This window comes from Phaseolus vulgaris, chromosome 1, assembly GCF_000499845.2.
Source record: "Phaseolus vulgaris cultivar G19833 chromosome 1, P. vulgaris v2.0, whole genome shotgun sequence".
NCBI lineage: Eukaryota > Viridiplantae > Streptophyta > Magnoliopsida > Fabales > Fabaceae > Phaseolus > Phaseolus vulgaris.
In genome coordinates, this window is record NC_023759.2 from 43368625 (window position 1) to 43377794 (window position 9170).

The following is a 9170-nucleotide window of genomic DNA, read 5'->3' on the forward strand; positions in this document are numbered from 1 at the left end:
TTTGTTGATTGGATGCAAGTGCTCAAGTGAATTTTTTATGGTCCAAGATGATGGAGGTCATTTTGTGGTTGAAAAAGAAGGATTCATATATTAGTGCCCTTTTACTCGCATGATGAAAAAATAATAATGTTTATTTTAATAAATATTAATTAAAAAGTTGACTTTAAATTTTACTTTTAAATGACGAGATTTACATTCACTTATATACTATGAAAAGTTCTTATCTCTATGGTGAGATCTTCAACACAATTCCTCACGTCAATTCATGCGTGTTATAATTATATATTTGTGGGTAGTGACCTGATGAATTCAATATAATTTCGCTAAAATAAATTTTATATAACTCAAATACTATATTTAGAAATAACTTTAAATTTAACTTAATCTTATATAATCGGTTTATAAAGTAAGGTTTGCACTCACTTATTGATACATATCATATCTTTAACCTAATTAATTAAATTTTTCTCATAAAAGTTTCTTAAGGAATCATGCAAAATGGAAAATTGATATGGAAAACTTTACACTGAAATGAGAATAATATGTTCCCACAAGACTACGAATTACACGTGTGTTTTGGCCTAACTTGACAATGAAGTTAATAGTATTGTTTGATTTGATTTTATTGTGTGTCAATTCATTTGGGGAAATCATAATACCATATCAGCTTACACAAAATTCCTTTTATAGAAATCAATTGGATGCGCTACTAACAAGTCAAGTAAAGGAAAAGTTACTAAGTCCATCAGTTAATTATGCCAATCTGTTTTAGTTTAATTCTCTCTATCATTTCCTTAATTATGGGTTTTTTCAAATATTTGTACTTCTATTTGTCCGTATTTTGTTAAGTTAAAAATATTATCAATTTATTTTTTATCGATTGTATATTTACTTTTCACTTCATTTTTAAGTGATGTGTATAAAGACAAAACAATCAAAATATATTATGTAACTTTAATCACCTTGTTATTATTTTTTAATTTTAAATTTTTTTATTATAAATAATTATGATGATATAAAATTGTAACTAGTATTTTTAAAAGTATAATATATTTATTATTGATTTAAACAATTCGTATATCCTATAAAACTATCAACATTATGTATCATATCTTTTATTTGAATAATAACAATTATTATTATAAGTAAAATAATAATAATAATAAATATAACAAAACATTATACATACCATACCAGAATTTAATGTTTCTCCTTTTCTATCTTTTCAACTAAAAACTTAGAGAGCAAATTGGTTTCTTCTAAAAAAATACTAGTCAAGGTAGATTTAACTGTAACTGCTGGCAAAATAGTAGGACATGACTCTTAAGCCTATTGTTCATCACTTGAAAGAGATTCAAAACAATTTTGCAAGATTAAATATTGAGAAACAAATTTATAAGTAATCTATTTGGCAACAACTAATTTACAACCTTTTGCATTAATTTCATATTTGAGATAAGAGAATCCTTCTAAAAGATCGGAATTTTCAGGAGACAATGAGTTCTTTTTTTGTAGTAAATTATCCGATTCATGAGCATCTTTCAAAGAGGACATATCAACTAAATTATCATCCTGAGATCCTGAGCTAACCCCTATATCTTTAGCCGATTTCATAAACTTTTGACCAAAAAGAAATTCGCTCTCCAACCGACCGACGACTACTTCAACCAGGATACCAACATCAATAGCAGCTCCATCTACTTGTATCATGCCTGCATTACGATTAGGTACATCATATATATGTACCTCTACCTATTAACGTTAATGAAGATGAATATTCCTTGTCTGATGTGGTGCATCAAATGGAGCGCACGAAATCGCAATGGAGAAAGAGAGGTTCTGATGAACCCTAATTGCAAATGAAAAAGAGACAATGACTTAAGCATAAAAGAGGGAAAAGCAGAGAAAAGAAAATACAAAAGAAATTCTTATTTACTTGTATGTTAGAGAGTAAAATACATGGTGTATATATAAGAAAAAGATTAAGACCTAGCTGAAACAGAAAAGAAAAGTTGGGCCAAACAAACAAAGCCCAATAACTTAAAACAGAAAAACTAAATATGTTAACACTACCATTGAATTTTCTTTCTCTGTGACATCAACCACTTCCTTGTGAAGGGCATATTAAATTTCTCTAGTCTGAACAGTCAAGAGTTTGTATTGTACAACAACATGTTTGAAAAAAATAGTAGGCGGTTTGGATGTGTTATTGAGGTTATCAAGATGTCGTTTGCATTTAGAAATATCATGCCCTATCATTTTGCATGAAGAGCACAATGGAGGCAACTTATCAAATTCAATATGTGTAATAAAATTAAGTTTGGGTCTTTGTACCAAAATTTGATTAGGCAAAGCAGGAAGCATATCAGTATCAACCAACACTCTAGCAAAAAAACCTCTATATTTATTCATGGTGCAGTCATTAAGAGAAAGATGAGTATCAATCCCTCTTGCTATAGAAAAATTTGCTTTTGGTTGCCAATATTCCATAAAAAAAACAGTGGATCCTGACCCAACATTGAACTTTGGTGAGATTCATGGAGGATGGCACAAAGTCTTTAGTCCAAGTAGACTCTCAAGATACCCAGATTGAGACTCCAAGACCCCACTGTTAGGACTCTTCTCATGTCTTCAAGGAAAGAAAAAACAAATTCATAAAACGTTTTTCCCAGAGGAATAACTTTCCAAGATCCCAAAGATTTTCAGGCAAAATCCAATTTTTACACATGTCCATATGAATAAAATGTTTGTCACCTTTAGATAGTATTATTCTTCCATAAAGGAGATTTTTTACAATCTTCAATGCCTGCGAGATACACATCTTCATCAGTCTAAACAGGTATCAAATCTCCCTTGATGCAAAGGGAAGACAACTTTGAAAGAGGGAGATCACATGCATTATTCAAGGCCTGTGTGTGCAAAAGTATTCTTTTGTGTTTGAGTCGTATAAGATGACTTGGCTTGTGAAGAGCAACCTTGATCCTTGAGACACTCCTAAGGAATTTGAAAATCGAAAGAATTTATCTCCATCTCACAACACTAGGGAGAAAAACAACCATAACCGCTTACAAATACTTTTGAATTGATTTCTTAAACAGATTTGAGGAAAAAATAAATTGAAAGATTATAAATCCAAGCTTTTTGTTTTGGGTATCTAACACGAAAAGGATAAAGATATGAAGATACTATAATATTCAAAATTAATTAATTCAAGTATAAAATGATAGATTTAAAATCTATATAAAGGGTGATATGCGGTTGCATAAAAAAGAAAGAGAAACACTAAGCCTAAAGAACAGGGGTTAACACCCCCTAGAATATTACTTAAAAATAAAACTTCTCTCATTTTTTTCTTCCTATCAGAGGTCTTATAAAGACCATTTTTCATTGGTGGACAGTTAGCCTAAGCTAACGGGAAATTAAAACAGAAAGATCTTCCAAGATCATCACAAACATACAAACATTCATAAATAACCTTCCTAGATGAAATCTTTTAGCTATGTAGGTTTGGATGTCTTTCTAATGGGCCTTTAAGGTATATATGAGCCCACTATCAAAGGGATTGAAGGCAAAGAACAAAAGTCAAGCAAGTCAAGTTATTCAAGCAATCTTGTTGAAAATACAAGAGTTGCAATGAACGTTTAATCTAACAGTTAGAACATTTAGTCTTTTAGGTTAAGTGTGAAATTTTTGTAATTCTTCACTTTGTGAAGTTATACCCGTGTGGATTTTCTTTATACTTCCTTTAAGAGTGTTTTTTTGTACGAGTTCTTAATCTTATAAGAAAGTTAAGAAAGTGTAGCATAAAGATGTACAAATATTTGTTATAATTTATAAATAAAAGAATAATTATGAACTAGTTGGTTAGTGCAATCTCAAATATTTCTTAAGAAACTAAACATAGTAGCTTGTGTTTAGGTGAAGTCCAAAATAATTTTTGTGTTCACTCCTTATTACTTAACTTGTCGTTTATGTTTTTACTATTGGACAATTTGTTAAACAATCCTAACAGATGATCCATTTCTATAAGACAATATACTAGATGTCTAATTATTTTATCTACTGCAAACAAAAATTCTAGAACTTCATTCAAGTCATTCTTTTGGAACAAACTGCTCCTTTATATACTACTTGAATAGTAATAATCATACAAATGGTTTGATAACAATATGTTTCATTATATCCAAAAACCAAAAATAATAATACATTTTTAACGCAGTGTCAAATATTTAACATTTTTAACGCAGTGCTATAATAAGTAACATGTTAAGGATTTTGTAAAATAATCTTTTGATCAGGTGAAATATGAATGACTTAGACCTTTTAATGTTTTTTCAATAATTTATAAATAGCTTAATTACCTATTTCTATCTAACTATTATAATTTATTTTAAATGGTAGACTTTGTAAAACATTTCATCTAAACATAGCAAATTCATAAATAAGATTTTGATCAAACTTATATTCAACATCTTACTCTTTAAAATAAATAAAAAATCTTAGGTTCAAACTCTTATTATCACTATAATCTTTAGATTATTGTCTGTTATATCTTCTTTATTATTATTTTAATCATTAAATTGTTTATTTTATTTCTAATAAAACATTATTTTTATTGAGAATTGATTACCATTTTAAATTATAATAAAGAATATCTTTTTACACAAATATACTTGAAATTTACTTTCTGTACATTTTTTAAAATAAATTAAAATATAATTTTATAATTATAGAAAATATTTTATTACTCAATATTTATATTTAATTCACTAATTAATTATTTTCCTATTTATCTTCTTACAACTTTTAACTATTTGATTACCTAATTTTATTAAACACTTTTGTGAAAAACAAAGTTAAAAACACCAGAAAGAAGAGTTAAGGTATGTTTTAAAAAAAAATTGAAATCTTTTGTAAAATTTCATCTGAATTTATACTTGACTTAACAATTTTCTAAAATTTGATAAAGGGTCGTCATATTCATGCATAAGTTTATTAAGTACAGGCAAAACTTGTGTCTATAAAAAACACACAAATAGGACTATATTTATTTAGTTATTCAACTTATATTGAGCTAAATAAGACACTATTGTGTCTTACATCTAACATGATCTAATACACATGATTATATATATATATATATATATATATATATATATATTTAACACATGATTATATTTAACAATTTGTTGGTTAAGAACAAAACTAAAACCAAATGTGTCTCTTGAACTTGGGTCTAATTTTTTTTTAATTTAACTTTTCAAATTTTAACTAATTTTTTCAAGTTTAAATTAATTTTACCAAATATAATCATAACATATCTATTTGAAAACATATTTTTTACAGATTATTCAATAATTTTAATTAAGTGATTTTATTATATAATTTTATTTATAAAGTTGGGCTTAATTAATTTTCACATTTTTTTTATCAATTTTTTAATATCAATTTTTAAAATTTATTCTCTAATAATTTTTTTAATATATTAAAAAAATTTGACTTAAGTTGTTGAAAGAAATACTTAGTCTTTAAAATAATCTTGGAATTATTTTTAGATTTCTCTTTTAATCTATCTACTCTCTTTTTTCCACCAGAACAACCAACGTTATTTTTCATAATATAAGAACGTATATAAAATAAATAAATTATATTTAGAACTCCAAAATTATTTAAGCCTAAAATTTATATCAATTTATAAACATGTTAACAGTTTCTACAATAGCCAAATAATTCTTCAAAACCACAAAAAAATTATGTGAAGTTTCTAGCTTAGCCAAATAATTCTTCAAAACCACCAAAAGAGAAGAGAGCTCACAAGAAAATAAAATTCTATAGAAAAGATTTAGATCTCTTACACTATCAAAGGAAAATCAGATTTATACCTTGTAATTTATTTGCTTTTGAGGAGAGGCATATATATCTTCCAACTCCCAATTGGTAAAGTTATATCAATCATGAATCATGAACAATTAGAATGAAAAAAAAATTTAAAAATATCTGTGGTGGTTAATGATTTAGTAAACATTCAATAGTTCAAGAGTGAAATCATATAGAACAATGAAATTACTATAGATAATCTTTGAATTATTTGAGTTACTTCTCACTCTCCAATTCATTACTGAGCAAAAATAGATATTGAATATTGTTCAACAAAATCTTGTGAAAGTTTCCTGTTCAGTAGCTACAAATAGAAATGAAAAAGTTAGATAACAAAGACTTAGGTGATTATACAAGTCTTCTCAAAGTGCACTACCAATACCAGTGCTTACCATTTGCATCAAAGTGAAAAATGAAAACACATTGGTAGTGATATTTAAATAACACTACCCTTACAAATGAACAAAGGTCCTGCAGGAAGCTGTTGAAACTATACTAATCATTCTGACAAGCATGGCTAACATAGGCTCCATAAGCAATGACGTAACTCCAATTTTCAAGAGCTTATACCTGTGTGACTAAAAGGGTAATAGAAATATGAAAGAGACAGAAAACAATTAAAGAAAAATCTACAAACTAAAAGACATGATATATATTTGTTCTCTAAAGCTTGGTACATATATTGGTCCTCAATTATCAATCCACTTTTGTTTTATATTATCAAAAATTTACAGTCAATGATACTACTGTTTGTCAACCAAAATCAAACAAACTAGTGAAATAGAGAATATCTCAAAACCAGATGCATTTGAGTTGAAATGTTCTGAATATAAACAAAATGCAAATGAAGCCAAGATGATCACTTGTCAATTACAGCAAAAAATGACGACACAACAATGAAAAGGATTGGTGGATGCGTCAAATTTAAGGTGACAATGACCTTTACTGGATGAAAGACAAAAGATGTCAATTAACATGCAATAATGATAAGAAGGAAAAGCAAATATCAAAAGAAAAAATGTTTTTTTTTATTCTATTTCCTTTGGTACCTAATGACACTTATCTCTCTAGATGATACTTTGGACCAGGTAAGCTATGGACAACCTCACAGTCACACAATCAAGCATAATCAGAAGATTGATCATTTATCAGACATCAGAGGAAAATAGGAGACCTTACTTTCAAACCTTTTCTAACATCCATTCCAATAGCAAAGGTAGAAAGAAAGAAAGACTAGGAGAACAAAACTTATTCAAGAAGAGACTTAATGAACTGAGTTTTGCACAAAGTATAAAGTAAACTACTATAGTTTTCTCTTAACTAATAACACACAACAACATGCATGACTCCTCGCACGCCATTAGTTAAGGCCATCACTGTTCTGATGGGCTCTGCAAATGGCATACAGGGAGCCAGGCACGCCAAGTATGCTAATAGTAATATATAAAACCAAATGTAAAGATAGCCATATTTATCTCACTAACATGGAAGAAGGTGAGATGCATAGAGATGACCAGATCAGATAATTGGTGGTGCTGAAGCTAAAAATGGTTTGCAAGTAATATCTATGAGGTAGAAGCAATTGAACAGCATGTTATATATATACAGCATGAAGGAACACAAGTCCTTCCATGTCTCCCAAATGACAAAAACACCCCTACAACCCTTTGGCTACTGTTTTAACTTGGGAAACAACTAAGAAGCTAGCAATTTGGCATGAAGCAAAGCTAACTTTGTAAATAATTCTACCTGAACCTACCTTGTCTCTCTCTTTTTCTGTTCCCTACTTTACTTTTTCAAACTCTGTAAGAGTTAAAAACACATTGAAGAGAGTAGTGTTATATATATATAAATAACTGAGAGAGGAGGGACTGAAGGGGATAGACAACTAGGGTCTTGTCATGTTTACTGTTGGCTGTGATGGCTCTAGGCATGGCTCAGGATTCAACTTCTTTTTCCATTACATAAAGGGCAAGTCATTTTTATCTTGAGAAACTAATTTGTCTACAAGTGCTTGGATCCCCTTAGATTCCTATTCCCTCACCATTGAGTTTCTTTAAAGAACAAGATATTTCCCTCTCTTGTCCTTTTCCCTCTACACTTTGGTATTTCTTTTTTCTTTCTCTTTTGGTATGGTATACATGATATAAGAATACAACTGGAATAGAAATTTAACAAGCTAGGGAGGTACTCCTAGGAAGCACTTCGGTACTTATTTCTTTAATTTTCTAGTTTCTCCCCTCCTTTATTCCCATTTTTTTCATTCATTGAATCAACTTCTGCAGGCATTTGGAATAAACTGTTATGCAAATTAGCACTACCATCTTAAATTGTTAATTTGTCAGGATAACTTATGTCTTGATACTCTCTATTGAGTAACATGTGGTCCACTGTGTAAACCAACTGTCACAGTAACTTTAAATAATACAATTAGATCTAATAATTAAATCTTAGAGCAACAACTGTGTCAAAGTGTTCAGTTTTCTGACAATTTCTTTTGAACTTTGATTGCAATGCAAATTTTTGAATCAGAATTCTCTGTCGCCAGTACCAAACTATGTAAACCTATTGTCTTGCATAGTATACACAGATGCTTTCACATTGTCTTTCAATACTCCAATGAAAGAAGTGATAAACTCCAAAATGAAATTATTGAAAGTGAAAGCATAAAACTTTATTCAAGTGGAAGAAAAGAAAAGACAAATTCAAAGGCAGTAACATGTTAAACTGCTGAATGAATTGCATGCATGATAGAAATAAAGGGACATCCTGGTAATGCTTACAACAGTCACGGGCAAAGACTATGCAATTATGCAATAGCAGAGTGGCTAAAGTAGAGGGTTTCCTTCTAGTTAGACAGGAATCTCCCGTAGGACCAGAACCAATCCTGAAACAAATACCTTCAAGTTGCAAATAAAGCTGCAGATTTTCCATACTCAGAATCTTGTAGAGAATACTCGACAAGACAAATATTTACAAAAGCTTATTGTATGAAGTAGGAGCTAGCTATATCCTTTGGCAATATGTATGTGTTTAGAATAACCGTATTACCCTTCCCTTTCCAGATTGTATGGTCTCTTCTTTTTTTCATGCTTTGCTAGCAGCACATGTGCACATGCATTCTGCAACACACTAATAGGCACTAGATGAACATGTTATATGAAAAAACCATGCATGTCAAATGTATAATATTTATCTAGACTTACATTATCCAGCATTACAACAACGTTATTTCATACTTATATATATCAATTCAAACATGCAGTCTTAAAAACAAATATTTAAATTGTTGT

The 9170-nt window shown here is 29.1% G+C and overlaps 1 long non-coding RNA gene across 1 annotated transcript; it reads right to left on the reverse strand.

The window, feature by feature from the left end:
• Window positions 1-5978: 5978 nt before the first annotated feature.
• On the reverse strand, window positions 5979-7630 carry LOC137814449 (uncharacterized). The gene is made up of 2 exons (XR_011081647.1): window positions 7362-7630; window positions 5979-6455 (listed from the first exon to the last, which is right to left on the reverse strand). It is a non-coding gene; the product is annotated as an uncharacterized lncRNA (long non-coding RNA).
• Between the last annotated feature and the right edge of the window lie 1540 nt (window positions 7631-9170).